Genomic DNA, 19,494 nt, shown 5'->3' with positions numbered 1-19,494 from the left:
GATATTAAGGGTTAGGATATGGTTTAGTTATGAAGGGCCCCTGTGCCCTGCAAGGAGACTTGTGAGGTTTACCCCATCCCTCTGCATCCACCCCAATGCAAAGGAAATTAATTTTCAGACTCTTATGTGGTCAATTAGCCTTATTAATTACAAACATTTTAGTACTTTTTGAGTTTAGCCAGGCACATGATCATATCCATTTTATCTGTTACTGTTTTGTTAAGCCATTGCTTTTTATCTAGGTAATAAGAATAAGACAGTGAAAACTACCCTTCTATAATACAACCAATTGCTGCAGTCCCCCTTAACCATAGTTTTGTTTTCTGCAATTTCACTTACCTGTGGTCAATGGGGGTCCAAAAATATGACATCACTACTTGTATGCTTTGGGGCCATTATTAAGTCAAAGAAAGGTTAATTGAACACAAGCACTGCAACAACATGACAGTCAATCTGATAACAGATCACTACTAAGTGAGTCACGGGCAGAGAGTGCAGACAGTCTGGATCTGCCTCTCCGAGAAATGATTCATGTCCCACGTGCGAAGGACCAAGATGGCCCAAGATTTCATCACACTACTCAGAATATGGCACAATTTAGAATTTATGAATTCTTTATTTCTGAAATTGCTCATTTACATCACAATGCCTATAACTATGCATCCCTTTATCTCATGACATAGACATTGTATCGTTTCACATCATCACAAGGAAAAGGGTGAGTACAGTACAGCAAGATATTTTGAAAATAAGAGAAAGAGAGACCACATCCATATACCTTTTATTATGTTATATTATTGTCATTGTTCTATTTTACTGTTAGTTATTGTTGTTAATTTCTTACTGTGCCTAATTTATAAATTACACTTTATTATAGGTATGCATGTATAGGAAAAAATGTAGTATATATAGGAATAGTGTATATATGTAGATAGTGTATAACTATCTATAGTTACAGGCATCCACTGAGCGTCTTGAAATTTATATGTATCCCTATATTATAGATATATCTATATAGATATATAGATATATAGATATTATACATATATAGATATACATATAACTACATATTAAACAAATATAATATACAACGTATTTATTATGTTATATATGTAATATATAATGTTCTACTATGTATTATATAAATATATTATATATAATGTATATAATAAAACATATATAACTCATATTCACCACAAAATGAGGTGTGTTTAAGGTTTACCTATGATAATAGTACTAGTCCCAATTAAAAATAAGATTTAATATTTTAGTTGGTATAAAAGTAAACTTGAAGATAGAGGCAAATTTACGACTCAGGAAACAATGCAGAATGTAGAGCACTGAGGAAATGGAACTCGATGAAAAAAGTTTCAGGTGTGATTATCCAGATTCTTATTTGGATACTAAAATATCAGGTAGATTTCACCCATGCCTGAAAGTCACAGAAATGCTCCGATAACATGAAATTTTTCACATGTGCTACAAATGCAACTAACCAAAGGATTATGATTCTAAGTGAGAATAAAAATAATTTAAATGTATAGAGAACTAGAATAATTTTTAGATTATAGGACAAAAAGTCAACTGCTCTTTTAGATACTAAATTCAAGGGAAACTTAAGCTTATTTTGTTTCTCAAGGTGAACAACTTAGAAATCTTCTAAGCTGCAACTCTCTCTCTCATATATATATATACACACACACACACACACATATGAATATATATACATATGAATATGTGTAAACCAATGAGCATTAACACACTGTCAAATGTTCTTTTGTGACTTTTCTCTTAAAATCCTCAAACAACCATATGTTTCTCTATTTCCTGCACAGGTGATTTTGTAAACTTGGTGAAATGACACTTATCAAAAACACAACCTATTTGGAGAAAAGGCAAATGTAGTAGGTACTATCATTGCATGAGATCTACTGCAGTTCAGATGAAAATGTGAAGAAATTCCTAGTAAAGAATCATGTCAAAAGTTTACATTTGAACTGTTTCCAAAAGATCATGTGCTTTAACTTCAAGTTAAATGGTGTATGGGCCATATCTCATCTTTTTTCCTCCTCCCCTATTTCAGCCTTGTCCCAAGTAATGCCACATCTCCCATACTCACTCCTTCACACAAACACATAAACACACACATACCACCCCTTCACATTCCTTCTCTCACACACACTCCACACACATATACACAAGAACACACACATTCCATTCATTCACACGCATACATACGCAAATAGACAAACACTACTCCACACTCACATACACATACACAGACATACACCCACACCATGCTTTCAGATGTGCAAACATAAACACAGACCTTTTGGACCTACTATTTATTATATTATGCATTCCTGTAGGGTTATGGCTTGGCTATCACAAGAGAGTTTTATTTTATTTTTATTTTTTATTTATTTACAGACAGAGTCTCACTCTGTCCCCTAGGCTGAAGTACAGTTGTGTGATCATAGCTCACTGTAGCCTGAAACTCCTGGGCTCAAGCAATCCTCCTGACTCAGCTTACCAAGTAGCTGGGACTACAACACCCAGCTAAAAGTGTTTGGAATTGAAAGTATGCAGAGCAGAGAATCATGAGACAAAAAGAGAAAAGTTAAAGAATAAAATTATTGACAATAGGTGCCCATCAAATTCTCATTCCTTCCTCCATGCTTGACAATTTCACATAGGCTGGCAAAGATCGGTTCTTACTTAAAAGTATATTGGAGAGATTCATGCCAAAGACTCCCTTACCCCAACCTTGAAATTAAAGCAAATGCTGTCTGCTGATGAAAGAAGACACATGGGGTATGGATCATGTAGAAACCAGTTTAATTTCAGCCTCTTCACTAAATAGCAGTTTGGAATTTTCCTAGGAAGAGTTTGTATTTGCTTTGCTTTGTTACATTTTGTTTTCTAATTATAGACTTAAAAATCAAAACTTAGAGACTAAAGGAGATAGACGGCTAGCATGAATGTAAACTAACAACTACTTTTTATATAGAGCAAATGGACAACATATATCAGAAGGCTTTATAATATAAAGCCCACTGATTTAGTAAGTCAGGTCTTTCAAATACAGACCAAGGAAGTTAATCTAAGTAAAGAAATAAAGTTTTGTGTCTGATGCTCTCATAGTGATCAATATTATGCTGTTTACAGTGGCAAAAACTTGGATATAAGAAAATATCCAACAACAGGGAAAAGATTAGTAAATAATGACGCATCCTCATAGTGGAAAAATAAATAGTCATTACATTTCTGTCAAAAAAAAAATTTTTTTTTGAGATGGAGTCTCGCTCTGTCGCCCAGGCTGGGGTGCAGTGGCGAGATCTCAGCTCACTGCAAGCTCCGCCTCCTGGGTTTATGCCATTCTCCTGCCTCAGCCTCCCAAGTAGCTGGGACTACAGGCGCCCGCCACCTCGCCTGGCTAGTGTCTTGTATTTTTTTTTTAGTAGAGACGGAGTTTCACTGTGTTAGCCAGGATGGTCTCGATCTCCTGACCTCGTGATCCGCCCGTCTCAGCCTCCCAAAGTGCTGGGATTACAGGCTTGAGCTGCTGCACCTGGCCCAAATTTTTTTCTAGTAACAAAAAAATGCATGTAATAAAATTCAAAGTGTACGGCCAAATTTAAAATCCTATATACAGACTGATCTCGATGAGACAAAGGCAAAATAAATAAATAAATAAAAATAAAAGATTGAAACCAAAATACTAGTGGAAGTCACCTGTAGGAAATATGATTGTGGATGTTTTCTTTTATACTTTAGAGTACTTCCCAAATTTTACACAATAAAAATGAAATTTTTATAACAAAAATGAATTAAATAAACTTTATTCCAGAAACACAATGGGATTGATTAGCTCTATTTATTCAGCTACATTGGTTTCCATTTTCCCAGTGGTTTTATTATTTAAATTACATTATGAATAGTGTGAAACGCTTAGAGACAACACAAGTGCTCTTGATATGCTGAAAACATATTTCCTAGAAAAGTCTAGATGTTAGGAGAAAGTACATTAAATGCAACTTCAGACTTGTAAAATCTAGCTTAATACCAGTTTCTCATAGCTGGCGTCTAGTTCCTAGAAAATGTGGGATGTTTTTATTATTGTTTGCAAGTTTTGAATACTCTTAAATATTACCAAAGTTATACCAAAAATTCTAATAGTAGAAAAAAACTATTACATTTATTTTTATATCAAATGCAAAGTATGCATATGAAATGGATTAATCACTTCTTCATTTACAAATCACTAGAGCTAACAAAATTATTTATAAATCACTAAGGCTAATAAAATTATTTTCTTTTTAGGATGAAGGAGACAAATATTAATTAAGGGCTTACTGTTCCAGAATGTGTTAGAGGTGCTTTAAATTCAGAGGTTATAACCCAGAGGTAAAGATCTCATCCCCTGTCAATTACACAAAGCTGGGTTTAGTTCTCAGCTCCAGTACTCAGTGTGACCCTGGGCAAGTAATGTATCAGGTGCCGAATTCCTTATTTACAAAACTGGTATAACAATGGCAGTGATTTCATTTGAGCCAAAGACAGAAGAAGCCATTTGTGCAAAGCCTCCCCAGAAACGCAGCCTAGGGCCCATTCCTGTGAGTCATCCAGGGAGGCTGGAGGTTAGGGTACAGGGGGAAACAGAAGAGGCAGAAGGTGAGGTTAGGCAGGAGGGCACTGGATTGAATGTCACTAGGTTTCACTTTTATCCTCAGGGCACTAGGGCACCATTGACTGGATGAAGTGAGAGGGATATGCTCTGTAAACATTTCTGGAATTATGGTGCGGGGTGCTAAAAACTACTCTGCTTAAATGGCTAAGAACACACGTATCTTTGGTGTAGGTCACAATTGTATAGCATGACATTGCTATAAAAGGTACAGAAAGTCTTTAGGGCAGCCTTTTTGACCTCCTGAGTATTGGGGAAATGAGGAAGGGTCCCGTCCCTGGCTTCATGTTTTCCTGTGGATGGAGGTCCCGTGGCAAAGCTATCTAGTCCTTTCCCTCACTCCTTCCTCCCCAGGGGTGGAGCTAACTTACCTGATGAATGATGAGCCTGGCAGGAGGAACTGAGCCCACCTGGCTCAGCTGCTTCCTGATCAACCACTCCTGAAAAGGATTTACATTCTCTTGACCTTGTAGTTGACTTAGCAGAGAAGGCCTTGTCCTGACCAGGAACTCCCTGGTTTCCAGTGCTGTCTGTCACAGAGTGGTGAGTTGAATTCAGAGAAGAACCACTTGGCTACCAGACCTAAGGTAACCTTCTCCCACCCAACCTGAATAAAGGTAATATTTTGATCTCCAGCTATGCAATTCCTATCTTTCTAAGTTAGCTCAGAATTAGCCCTCCACAAACCCCCACAACGGTTCTAAGAGCAAACTCTGTATCAGGAACTTCGGTTTTGAAGGTGCTTAGCACAGAATGAATATATGCTGCCAGTAGAATAGAACAGCTTTTGTTTGTTTGTTTGTCTTGTTTTGAGACGGAGTCTCGCTCTGTCACCCAGTCTGGAGTGCAATGGCATGATCTCAGCTCACTGCAACCTCCACCTGTCAGGTTCAAGTGATTCTCTTGCCTTAGCCTCCTGAGCAGCTGGGATTACAGGCACCCACCATCATACCTGGCTAAATTTTGCATTTTTATAGAGACGGGGTTTCACCATGTTGGACAGGCTGGTCTTGAACTTCTGATCTCAAGTGTTCTGCCCACCTTGGCCTCCCAAAATACTGGGATTCCAGCCATGAGCTACCGCGCCTGGCCAAGAACAGCTTTATAATACCCGTTAGAGAGCACATAATAGCTGCCTTATATGCTAGGCATATTACAGTATGGTCACATAATTCTCTTTCAAGAGATGAGATAGGATTTATTTTCCATCTAAATCTATGTAATGATGAGCTGTGAGAGCAGACGGTCCTTCTGAATATAGGAAAATACCACTGGGGAGAACTGTCTTGTTCTTGCATGCTATTAAAACGCTGTCAATTTGCAACAACAGGATGGCTAAACACCCCTGATGTCATCATACATTATGCTAGCATCAGCCAAGGAATCTCGGTCAATTTTGTTCATAATGACCACAGTGTGTTCACTGCTCTAGAAAGATATGTTAGGGCTGATGGAATTTTCACTAATATAATTATGCTGTTTGCTATGCATTAATACCCAGTGGATGAACAAAAGATCAAGTTATTTTGCCAAATTCATAATCGACAATTAAAAAGTAACCACTGTTTTGCAACTGGTACCAAAGCTGATTCAGCAAAGCATGACCTTAGTTCTTAAGGGTTTTTTTAAATCTTATTATGCGGCATTTCACCCATGGAGAAACACTATCGACATTTTACAAAGTTAGGCTGCAATCAGCATAATACGGAATTTGGGGTGTCATTTAGAGAATTGGGACTCACTCAAGGGAGTTTGTTCCGTAGAATTAGTTTAGTAGCATTATAGGAATAAATGGACTGAACAAATCACTTTGAAAACAGGATACTTATACCAAATTTCCAAACTATTTTAAGTTGTCACATTGAATTTCTATGCTAAACAACAAACAACCAAACTGACCAGTAAGATTTCAGTGACTAAAGAATGTGTGTTTTCCAGTTCTCTAACCTGACACTGGAGATTCCTTCTCTTTCCACATTAACAGGTTTTATATTTCTAAGTGACATGATGAAGCACATTAAATTGTCATTATGCTCCTGGCTTCAATCCACCAAATTTGGGGAGAACAAATTATATTCTTTATTTTATCTGTCTTGCTGACGGATTACTTAAAATATCAATTGGTCCTCTATCTAGAATAACAAGAATACACATACACATAAAAAAGACACAGTTTTAAAGAAACAGCCAGAAAAGTTACCTTTTCTCCAAATTTTCATCACTTCTTTAATTTTGCCATTACAAGGCTATGACATTTCATAATAAAAACAGTCTTAAACAGTTGCAAAGAATTTGGACACCTACAATAGCATAACACCGTGTTTCAGTAATTTAGCAAGGGCATGATTAATTCAATAGTGGCACTACCAAAAAAAGGAACAACAATTACTCTTTTATTGCAAATACAAATGGTTGTCTATCATCCTTATTAATTATTGTTATTATATTATAATAAGAGTATTTGATGGATTCTGGATGGTTAGGCGGTGAGCTGTGTTCTTTCCCTCATTCAAATACAGCTGCTTTCTTTCTTCCACGGAGGTTGTCTCTACACAATGTTTTTGGTATACCTCTTTTGCAATGAATGAATTAGCTTACAGGTAGAAAATCCTTCTTTACTACACATAAGGTCTACAGATTTTGGACAGACTCATATTACACTCCTTATATTTCTTCGAAGTTATGACCACTCTTACTTATAATTGTGTATATTGTGTTCCCTCGCCCTAAAACACTCTTCCCTCTCTCCTCTATCTAGTCTCTTTTTGTCTAGATAACTCCTATCTCATCTGCAGGCATTAACTCAGATATCGTCTTCCTTCCTTCTGCTCACCGTGTTAATTTGCCCTCATAGGCAGTCTCACAGCATCACTTGTGAAACTTACAGAGCAATTGCTGGTACTCATGTGGAGTCATTACCCTCTTCGGGAGGAGAAAGCCATTATGACAGTTATCTTAGCATATGTATCGGGTCTTCTCAGCTTCACCTGTGTTCAGAAACTTTGGCTACTTATCTCAGCTAACACTGGAGAGACCATTTGTGGGAGGACTCTTCCAGGCATTACAGAGGCACAGGCTCACTTCAAACCTATCCTTCACCAAGTCTTCATAACTGAGGCTGATACATATCAAAAAATACAGGAGAATTAGCACTCTGTGTGGCCAAATTTTGTCCAGTGGAAAACTTGAGCCAATGGATAAAGTCTTCTTCTTTCCTCCTCTAGATGTAACTATTCTGAGGCACAACCATTTAAGTGATTTCTTGGAAAGCAGTTATACAACATCAGTGATAATAGCTAGCTCCATAAGAAACCCTAATATGGGTTCTTCTTCTTTTCCCCTCTGTTCTCTTTTTCTCTCACTTTTGCTTTCCTAGGATTGTACTTCATGACAAAGGGAGCACATTAAGCCATTGTCTGAGGCTCTGTCTCCTGAGGAACCCAGGTTATGACAGGCAGTAACTAGAATATAGTAGTTGTTTAACAAAGGGTTGTTAACTAAATTAATAAATACTTCTAAAATCAAATATACCTTCTTAAATATTTATTGATAGTTCAGTATCTCATACAGTGAATGCAGGGGAAGAAATGACTTGGTCTGTTGGGCACAGTGGCTCATGCCTGTAATCCTAGCACCTTGGGAGACTGAGGCAGGCAGATAACTTGAACCCAGCAGTTCGAGATCAGCCTGGGCAACATGGCGAAATCTCGTCTCTAAAAAATAAAATACAAAAATTAGCCAGGTGTGGTGGCGGGTGTCTGTAGTCCCCGCTGCTCGGTAGGCTGAGGTGAGAGGATCACTTAAGTCTGGGAGGTCAAGGCTGCAGGGAGCCGTGATTATGCCATGGCACTCCATCCTGTGTGAGTAATAGAGTGAGACCCTGTCTCAAACAAACAAACAAGGAACTAGACTTAGTCTTAGAATTAGCTAACGTCAAATGTATAATTGCCAGCATGAAATTTCATATAGGTATACTAGATACCCGCAGATAGTGCTTTATGCCTTGAAAATTTACAAAAGTAAAACAACTGGTAATTCTAAACTTCCACTGATACTTTCCTTAGGATACCCAAAGGGTTGGAGGAGCAATTTGTCATAACACTTGGATATCAAACATATGATAGAGAGTAGGTTACTGGCAAGAAAAAACACTGGGAGACACTAGTGTGGTTTTAGTCACTTGCTTACCCACTAACACCAGGGACTTGGTCATGTCAGTTAAATATTTTGAGATATGGTATCCTCACCTATAAAGTGAGAAACCAGATGAAATTTGTCTTTCTCAACCTAAACTATACTGTGTCCTTACAAACTAGATCCATTACCAAAATTCCAAGTCTGGGGTGAGAATGTGAGAAAAACAGAATACAAATGACTAAGATATAAATTTCTAAGGGGACTAGTCAGAGTGGAGAATAGTCATAGAGCAGTACAGTTTTGTGAATCTTTGCCTGGAAATATCAGAGAGGATAATGACACCCATTCCTTTCGGATTCAAAATTCCACAAGTTGTTGGAATACTGGCAGACGGCAGAGATGTTGCCGGTTCAGTTCCAGACCACCACCATAAAGTGAATATTGCAATAAAGCAAATCACACAAAGTTTTTGGTGCATATAAATGTTTTACATGTAAAAGTTATGTTTATACTGTACTGTGATCTAGTAAATGTACAGTTGCATTATGTTTAGAAAACAATGTGCACACCTGAATTAAAAATCCTTTATTGCTAAAAAATCCTAACAATTATCTAAGCCTTCAGCAAGTCATAATCTTTTTGTTAGAAGAGAGTCTTTCCTTCATGTTGATGGCTGCTGACTGATCAGGATGTAGTGGCTGAAGGTTGGGTGGTTGTGGCAATTTCTTAAAATAAGACAACAATGAAGTTTGCTACATTGATTGACTCTGCCTTTCATGAAATAGGACTCTGTAGCATGTGACACTGTTTCACAGCATTTTACCCAAAATAGAATTTCTTTCAAAATTAGAGTCAGTCCTCTCAAATCCTGCCACTGCTTTATCAACTACGTTTGTGTAATATTCTATATCTTCTGTTTTTATTTCAAAAATGTTCATAACATCTTCACCATAAGCAGACCCATCTCAAGAAACCACATTTTTTGCTCATTCATAGGAAACAACATCTTATCCCTTTCTGTTTTATTATGAGATTGCAGCAATTCAATCACATCTTCATGCTCCACTTCTAATTTTAGTGCTCTTCCTATTACCACCACATCTGCAGTTACTTTTTCCACTGACGTCTTGAACTCATCAACATCATCTGTGAGGGTTGGAATCCACTTCTTGCAAACTTCTGTTAATGTTGGTATTTTGACCTCTCCCCATGAATCAGTAATGTTTTTGATGGAATCTAGAATTGTTAATCCATTTCAGAAGATTTTCAATGTACTTTGCCCAGATCCATCAGAGAAATCACAATCTATGACAGCAATAGCCTTACAAAACATAATTCTTAAATAAGAAGACTTGAAAGTCAGAATTACTCCATGATCCACGAGCTGCAGAATGGACATTGTGTAGCAGGCCTGAAAACATCAATTTCCTTGAACATCTCCATCAGAGCCCTTGGGTAACAAGGTATACTGTCAATGAGCAGTAACATTTTTAAAGGAATCTTTTCTTCCGAACAGTATGTTTCAACAGTGGGCTTAAAATACTCACTAAACCGTGTTCTAAACGGATGTGCTGTCATCCAGAGTTTGTTGTTTTATTTATAAGAGCACTATAAGCAGAGTAGACTTAGCATAATTCTTAAAGGCCCTAGGATTTTGGGAATGGTAAATAAGCATTGGCTTCAACTTAAAGTCACCAGTGGCACTAGACCCTAACAAGAGAGTCAGCCTGTCCTTTGAAGCTTTAAATCCAGGCATTGGCATCTCCTCTCTAACTATGTAAGTCCTAGAAGGCAAGGGTCTTCTTCCAATATAAGGCTGTTTTATTTACATTGAAAATCAGTTGTTTGGTGTTTAGCCACCTTCATCAATGATCTTATCACTTCATTGATCAATGATCAATGATGAGTTTAACCACTTTGATCAATGATCATAGCTAGATCTTCTGAATAACTTGTTGCAACACCTGTATCAGTACTTGCTGCTTCACCTTGCACTTTTATGGTATGAAGACAGTACCTTTCCTTAAACCTCATGGACCAACCTCTGCTAGCCTCAAACTTCTCTTTTGCAGTTTCCTCACCTCTCTCAGTCTTCATAGAATTAAAGAGAGTTAGGGTTTTGCTCTGGACTAGGCTTTGGCTAAGGATGATGTTATGTCAGGTTTGATCTTCTATCCAAACCATTCAAACTTTCACCATATTCACAATAAAGATGTTTCATTTTCTTATCATTAATGTGTTCACTGGAGTAGCACTTTTCATTTCCTGCACAGACTTTTCCTTTGCATTCACAACTTGGCTGTTTGGTGCAAGCAGCTTAGGTTTTGCCCTATCTTGACTTTTGACATGCCTTCTTCACTAAGCTTAATCATTTCTCTCTTTTAGCTAAAAGTGAAAGATGTGGGAATCTTCCTTTACTTGAACACTTAGAAGCCATTGTAGAGTTATTAGTTGACCTAATTTCAGTATTGGTGTATCTCAAGGAATAGGGAGGCCCAAGGAGAAGGAGAAAGACGGGAGAACAACCAGTTGATGGATCAACCAGAACACACAAAACATTTATCAGTTAAGTTCATCTTCTTACATGGTTGCAGTTCTTGGTGCCGCAAATAATTAAAATAGTGTCATTAAATGTCACTGATCACAGATCACCACACTAGATATAATAATAAAAATGGTTTGAAATACTGTGAGAATTAACAAAATGTGACATAAAGCCACAAAAAAGCGTATGCTTTTGGAGAGATGGCACCAGCAGACGTGATCAATACAGAGTTGCCCCAAACTTTCAATTTGTAAAAACTGCACTACCTGTGAAGCACAATAAAGCAAAGCAAAGTTAAGTGAGGCTTGCCTGTACTTCAAAAAATGTCCTATCTAATTGGAAAGAGTGAATTTACATAAGTAAGAATAATTTAAAATTTTTGTACTAATAAATGCTGAAAGAAAATATTCAGAATGAAGAGAATGCAAGCCAAAGAAGACTAATAAGTCACAAAGCCTTTTTCAAATGTTTAGCATATTATCAAACACACACACACACACACACACACACACACACACACAGGCATTCTAATAAAAGTTGGCATTCTTACTAAGTCTTTGTAAGAGATAAAGCAGCTGTTGTTTACAGTTCAAATCAATATTGGGCCAATACCTCAATAAAGGATGAAGGATGTGTTTAGGCTGTTTTACTAAATCTACATTTTAGATCATTGTAACTTATTCTCTTTTACACCCACTTTAAGCGATCATAGATTGATTAAATACCCTAGACAAAAATTAGAGTCAAGTTATTTGAAGGCAAGAGGAAGACTCATATATAAGTATTAGTTGAAAAAGAATTCATGTCAAGATGGCAGCTGAGCACAGGCTAAAGCTTCCCCACTCCTACTTCAAACAATAGAGAGGCTAAATAAAATATTTTAACATATAACATTGAAATCCATGACAGAGCTGAACCATAAAGATGGGAAATCTTCACAGGCTAGAAACAGAAAGAAAACCTATTGGTGGGGAGTATATAAACCAGCAAAGTCTACAGTGCAGAAATGGGGTATTTTTAGTCTGGCTATAGGAAATGAGGCTAGAGTTCTAATATCAAGGCAGGAAAAACTAGATTTGAGGATTTGGGCTTCATGCATATAAGGAATCTAAAATTGAGTTTTCTACGGACAGTTAGTGCTGGTCCTACAACACAGGTTCACAATCTGTGATGAGGAACTTCAATATTCCTACCTTCCAGTTAGAGGGTTAGCCCAGATATATGCAACACATATATGACTATGGTAGAAAAAGATTCACTAAAATGAGATTGGGACATTTAGCCTGCATTGCAGGAGGATTGATATTTTGAATTTCAAGACTGTAATTTAAAACTAGATTAGAGATGATATGTTTTGGGATAGGGCAGAAGCATTCTCAAAACTGCATTATAGAGAGCACCTGCAATTCTACCTGAGATAACTAGTGGAAGATAACCTCACCTATCAAGAATTACAAAATTTGAGGAGATGCAATGCCTTTTAAAATAATATGCATACATCCCAAATGGGTGAATTCACTCAGAGAAACTAAAGAAAGGAAAACAGCAACCATAAAGGTTTTACTTAAGTTACAAAATTAAAGATGAAACACATCTTTTTTTTACTTGTGTCAAAGATGCAATAGAAGGGCTAACACTCACAAAACAAGAATAAGGTATTATAAAACAAAATCTGATATATTTAAAAATTAAGTACAATTCTGAAAAAAGTCTACTCATTAAAATGAAAAATACTGAAAAAATGGTTGGAAAAGATTAGACACCATAGAAAATAAAATTAGAGAACTGGAAGACAGAAAAAAATTACAGAGACATAAAGTGATAGAAATTATGGATAAAGGACTAAGAGCTTTGGAGGATAGAAACAGCAGCTCTAATATATATGTGAGGGAAGTCCCACAAGTAGAAACTAAAGAGACTTGTGGAAAGTCAATATTCTAAGAGACAAAGAGTGAAAAATTTTCAGAAAAAAGAAATAAGTCAAGTAGTCAAAAGTTATGTCAAGTACTAATTAGGATACATGTAATTAAGTCAGCACCTAGGTATTGCTATCACAACACCTCAAGGATAAAGAAAAAGAAAGATTGCCTATAAAAACATGACAATTAGATCAATCACAGACTTTAGACACATCCTTGGGTGTTACTGTGGGTTCAAATTATTAAGCATCAGATTGAAAAACGTAGGAATACAGCTTTATACAAATTCCTACATTAGGATTAGAAACCCTGTGGCCTAGTTACCATTCACTCCTTAATTGGGATCAGAAATTCCCAGTGAGAGGTTGAGGGTCATGAATCCTGTAGCTTGGTAGTTTCCTAGACTATTCTCTTGATGAGCCTCCTGCTTAGGTCACACCCTCACATCCCCCGATCCTCTTCGACTGCATCTTGCTGGTCTAGTGTCTTCTTCCATCTACATCCTCAAAGGGCTCTAGGTTCTTCACTGTGCTTTTTCCCGGGCCTGGGCCACAGATGAATGAAGTGAACCTTTGGTATTTCAGGGCAACTACTGGTTTTAAAATCAATTCCAAAGATTGTGCATCCCTTCCCATCATCACTGCCAAAAAAAAAAAAAAAAAAAAAAAATGGCATTTAACACTACATGAACAAGACCGTTTTTTATTCACAGACTGGGCTTCATAGGGCATGCAGAGTTCAGAGTTCAGTGTCTCAGATACTCATTATAGAAAGGACTAAACACACACATACACAGAGAGAAAAAAAATGCATGTCGTTAAAATTCGTTCTAAAGAAAAAAAAGCTCATTCTAAAGAACCTTGGTGTAAGAATGTAAGAATGAATGTTAATTATGGATTTTTTCCTTTTAATGTAGCAATAGATTTCATCAGTCAGTCAAGGCAATCTGTAGGTTATATCTAAACATAGTTGACCCTTGAACAACATAAGGTTAGTGTTGCCAACATCCTGTGGAGTTGAAAATCCTCATATAACTTTTGACTCCCCGAAGACTTAACTACTAATAATATAAATGGTCAATTAACACATATTTTGTAGGTTATATGTATTATGTACTGTACTCTTACAATAAAGTAAGCTAGAGAAAAATGTTATTAAGAAAATCATAAGGAAGAGAATATATATTTACTATTTAGTAAGTGGAAGTGGGTCATCACAAAGGTCTTCATAATTTTTGTCTTCAGGTCAAGTAAGCTGAGTAAAAGGAGGAAGAGGAAAAGTTGGTTTTCCTGTCTCAGGCATGGCAGAGTTGAACAAAAATTTGCATGTAAGTGAACCCTCACAGGTCCAACCTGTGTTGTTTAAGTAGCAACTCTACATACAATATCTAAGTATCTATATTTGTGTAACTAATGGATAATTTTGCAATTGCTTTTTATAATTATTATATAATACCTTCTAAATGGAATCAGAAGGTACAGTTTCCTACATGTTTTGTTACAGCAAGAATATTATCTCAATTTCAGTATTATTGAAAAAGTCACCCTGAGTAAGAAATGGTTCACACTTTTCCTTTTTACCTACACTAGAAATCTAAAGCCTTAGAAAAGAAGCTTTAAATAAAAGGAGCTGTTAGTTAGCATCATACAATGACAGTCATTACAATTTCAAAAAATATCCAACTATTACAATTTTCCAACTAAATGAATGAGGATGCTTTGGGTTAAGTAAGATATTATTGTCAGGAATTTAAAAGTTCTTACATATGATAAAAATCTGTGAAGATTGCAGAACCATACATATATTTTTGCTCCAGAAAAGTCAGGTAAAAATCAATCAGATATTTTGGACAGCAGTGAGCAAACAGCTGCCATGAGTCTTACAACCTCCAGACAAGGACTCCGTGACCCACCTCCAAGTCATAGGCTTCTTGTTTCCCAAGCAGCATGTGTGTAAGGAAAGTAGGAAAATCAGACTTCTCAAAGATGTAGTAGACTGTTAGCTGTTTGTTTAAACCTGCTTTCTGGGATTAGCTCTATCTTACTTTGTGCATTTGGGGCTGAAGGTTAGACAAGGGTCAAGTAGGAGATTTCAACACATCTGATAAAGGTTTGTTCTTCATGAGAAGAGGAGAACTTTTCACCAGTTAGGCCTAATGCCCTCATCTTAACCTCTTCCTATTATTCGCCTGTGTAAGGAGGCTCAGGACAGCATAGGGCAATTTTAAATCTCAATGCACAAATCCATAACATTCATTATTATCTAACTTCGGAACTACTCTCTAGCTTGAAAGCTCACTGTTCAATTATGGCCTTGCATTAGCACCGGCCAGTTCATCCTGGACTGTGTTTGTGGATTAGGGACAAAGTGAAGACATTTTTTTCCCCTTTCAAACAGAAATTATCACAACTAAATATTTGTGAAAGCCAAACAAAGGAATATTCTTAGATATTTAAATGCAATATGTACTCCCTATTCTTCAAAAACAAGTCTACAATGATCTTAAATTTTTTTCTAAGATGATTGTTCATTCTTTAAACATATTACTGTTTGTGGGGGTAGATTCTAGTCTTAAAGACTTATAAATCCCTCTGATTGGTACTAAAAGTTCCCCCGTCTCAATGACATTGTTTTCACAGTTATATTTTGGGAGAGAGAGGAAAAAAGTATAAATAGGAAGAAAAGTTGTAGAGAGACAGGAGAGCTGATTCGTGTCTCACATTCTCAGTGTTTGCTTTGTAAACTGCTGCCACACAAAACTATGGTCATGTCTAGCTTACGACAGGCATACAGTCTCAGAAATGCATCATTAGGTAATTTTTTTTTTTTTTTTTTTTTTTTTGGCTCACTGCAATTTCCGCCCCCTGGGTTCAAGGGATTCTCCTGCCTCAACCTTCCAAGTAGCTGGGATTACAGATATGTGCCACCATGCCCGGCTAATTTTTGTATTTTTAGTAAAGACGGGGTTTCACCATGTTGGCCAGGCTGGTCTTGAACTCCTGACCTCAGGTGATCCGCCCACCTCAACCTCCCAAAGTGCTGGAATTACAGGCATGAGCCACTGCGCCCAACCTCATCAAGTAATTTCACTCCATGGTAACTTCATAGAGTGTGCTTACACAAACCTAGATGCTATAGCATAGTATATACTTAGGCTATATGGCATAGGCTACAAACCTGTACAGCATATTGCTGTACTGAATGCTGTAGGCAGCTGTAACACAATGCTATTTGTGTATCTAGCCATATCGGAACATAGAAAATGTAATGTGCTCTGTTTATACTGTTAAGATGTTACAAAAGCTACACCACCACCAGGCAATAGGAATTTTTCAGCTTCCTTATAACCTTAGGGGAACTACGTGGCACACAACTGTACTTGCTATGCCCCAAGGGGATTAACAGAGGGGGAATAGGGAAGGGAGATGTTCTCATATTGGCGTTCCCAAGTCTTTGCAATGATTTGCACTCCTGCCTCCAGGTCTTAGTTAGTAGACATTTTCTGCAAGTCTACTGACTGATGAGTTTTAACATTACACTTATCACTCTGTATTTCATCTTCTGATTCCTTGTCTATCTTTCTCGATAGACTATGAACAACTTGAGTACAGAGTCTCTGTCTCATTTGCCTCTGTATCTTTAGTGCTTGACACAGTTCTGAGAACAGAGCACGTGCTCAATATTTAACCAGAGAATCAATGAACACTGAAGTTACTCCACTTCCCTTCACCCTCTGCATACACTTAGATACACATAATATTTAGAGTTCATTCAACTGAATTCCACATACTTAATTAGCTGCATTTCCTTTTGCACATAACTATTCTGTCTTTCCATTGTGTCCTGGGTTAGTGCACCCCAGCTCTGCTTTCAAAACTTTTCTGTTACTTCTCTGTTCCTGAGTTATGCAAGGCATCTTAAACACCTGGAAATAAAATATTTATGTGCTTCTTTCCATTCTTCACACCATAACCATAAGTGAAAGAGGTAACTATTTTAAAATAATGCAATAATATTATAAAGTCAAATAGCCTTCTGTGGGGAAAAAAAACAGATAGTAAATAAAAGTCAAGATGGCCATTGAAGTTGTCCAAACTCCAATACTGAAAGGAAATAAGACAAATGTTTGAATTACATGACAAATCAAATTGAATGCAACGATATCATAATTTCATAATTATTTTCTTTTGCATTACTTTCTAGTTAAATACCAAAGCTAATCGCATTTTAAAATACTTCTCCAATATACTGCGGTTTAGAGGCCTGAGCTAGTAAACAACTCATAATGTTCTTTACTTCCTGTATCCTTTGTTTTATTTTAAACTGGAAATAGCCAGGTGTAAAACTGTGCATTGCGTTTTTCTCATGCGGTGTGATTTTATTAGATCATTGTTTGGAATTAACCATATAATTAAAATTATAGCCTTTACCTCATCCTATTAAACAATGGTTACAGAAAAATGACCCAAATGCAATATAAAACATGGTGGATATGCTCCTATGGTTTTTACCTTAGGATCCTACCACCTTCTTAGCTTATTTTATATGTAAATAAGATCCTCCTTGCTCATGATGCTTCTCTGTTTCTTGTCAGTTATTTGTCATCTTTTGAAACAGGATTAACTGTTTCAATGACATAGAGCATATGTCTTTAATTCCCCAGCCTAACTTCCCTTGAACTTGATTTTACTTTTAAATTTTACATTTTCTTTTCTCAGTGATTCACCCTCTATTCCTAAATATCACAATCAGAACAGAAGACAACTCATTTACCCTTGATATTTTAAATAACCTAGACTTCTCGCTCTCATTGTAGATCACAAACATCTTTTCCTGGAGCCTCACTCCTGCCATGCCAGATCTCATTTTTGCTCTGTCTAGCCACCCTGAAACGTCTTTCCTGCCACTCTCTATCAACTCAAAACTTACTATTTCTTAAAATTGGCTCCTGTCCTCTTTTGCTTCTTGACAGCTTTTCCAAACAAAAGCAATCTCAGAGACATATATGCTTCTCAGTTAAAATGGCAATTTTCCACCATCTTCCCATTTAACAATTAGGAACATACTGTCTTCCATTGCTCATTTATTGTTTTACGGTTATTAGTAGTGGCTCTTCCATGAGATTATAACAGGGGTTGCAAACTCTTTCTGTAATGGGCCAGGCAGTAAATATTTTAGGTGTTTCATGCCTTACAACATCTGTCACAACTACCGAACTCTGCCATTTTATATGTGGACAGCAGCCGTACGCCATATGTACATGAATGGAATGACTGTGTTCCAACACAACTTCATGTATGAACTCTGAAATTTAAATTGTATGTAATTTTCACGTGACATGAAATAATATTCTTTTGAAAAATTTCCCAACTATTTAAAAATGTGAGAACCTTTCTTAATTCACAGATCACACAAAAAGAGATGGCAGACTGGGTTTGGTCTCTGAGCCATAGTTTATTGACCACTGGATTATAAACTTCTTGAAGGCAGAAACAGATATTACAGGGTTTGAGAGTCCAACAGTTGTTCATCATTTACCTAGCCTAAGGCAAGGGACCAATGATTCTAGCCATCCAATCTGGGAATGTTTGGAGGGCCTGAAAAACATTTTAGAAAACAGATAAAAGAGGTTGAAATCTCAAGGAAGAGGGAAGAAGAGGCTCCACTTCTCTTTCCACTTCCTAAGTTCTCGGGACGTCTGTGTTCAAACACAGTATTTCTTTAAACTAAGCAGAACTCTTTGAAAGGGCAGAAGGCAGGCTCAAAGCCGCAGATGCCATTTTGAATACAAGCTTCATATGGTCTCCGTGGGAGTCTGTAAAACCCAGCGCTCTCCTCTGTGGGAGTTCTTCACTTTTAGCGTGATGGCTCTGTATTTAATTACACTGTATATTTTCTTCTTTAGTGCTGTGATACAGAAAGACAGAGACACAGAGAGTGCAGGAGAGAGAGAGAGAGAGAGAGAGAGAGAGAGAGAGAGAGAGAGTGAGAGCTGTACTCCAGCCCTGCAGATTAGGAATGTCCTCAACATTCAACCCATGAAGCACACGAAGATACTCCCCCTTGACATTATTTATCTAGAATGTTCTCTTTGAGTTATAGTACCAAAGGGGGGAAATACTCATTTAATGAAGAGAGAGTTTCGTCCAGTTTAAAAGCCATAATTTTGTATGCATGTCAGAAAAACACATAATCTGAACAATAAA

The 19,494-nt window shown here is 36.9% G+C and overlaps 1 protein-coding gene and 1 long non-coding RNA gene across 2 annotated transcripts in view; one reads left to right on the top strand and one right to left on the bottom strand.

The window, feature by feature from the left end:
* LOC126959367 (NF-kappa-B-activating protein-like) overlaps window positions 1–19,494 on the bottom strand; it is a 135,913-nt gene that overhangs the window by 35,654 nt on the left and 80,765 nt on the right. The gene's annotated exons all lie outside the window — the stretch shown is intronic.
* Window positions 498–19,494, top strand: part of LOC126959375 (uncharacterized) — a 44,930-nt gene continuing 25,933 nt past the window's right edge. Inside the window, exons 1-2 of the long non-coding RNA XR_007727510.1 lie at window positions 498–718; window positions 14,533–14,615. This is a non-coding gene — a long non-coding RNA (uncharacterized LOC126959375). The remainder of the gene's footprint in view (window positions 719–14,532; window positions 14,616–19,494) is intronic.

The sequence above is a fragment of the Macaca thibetana genome, chromosome 7 (genome assembly GCF_024542745.1).
Source record: "Macaca thibetana thibetana isolate TM-01 chromosome 7, ASM2454274v1, whole genome shotgun sequence".
Lineage (NCBI taxonomy): Eukaryota > Metazoa > Chordata > Mammalia > Primates > Cercopithecidae > Macaca > Macaca thibetana.
This window is presented reverse-complemented; position numbering and strand designations above follow the sequence as displayed.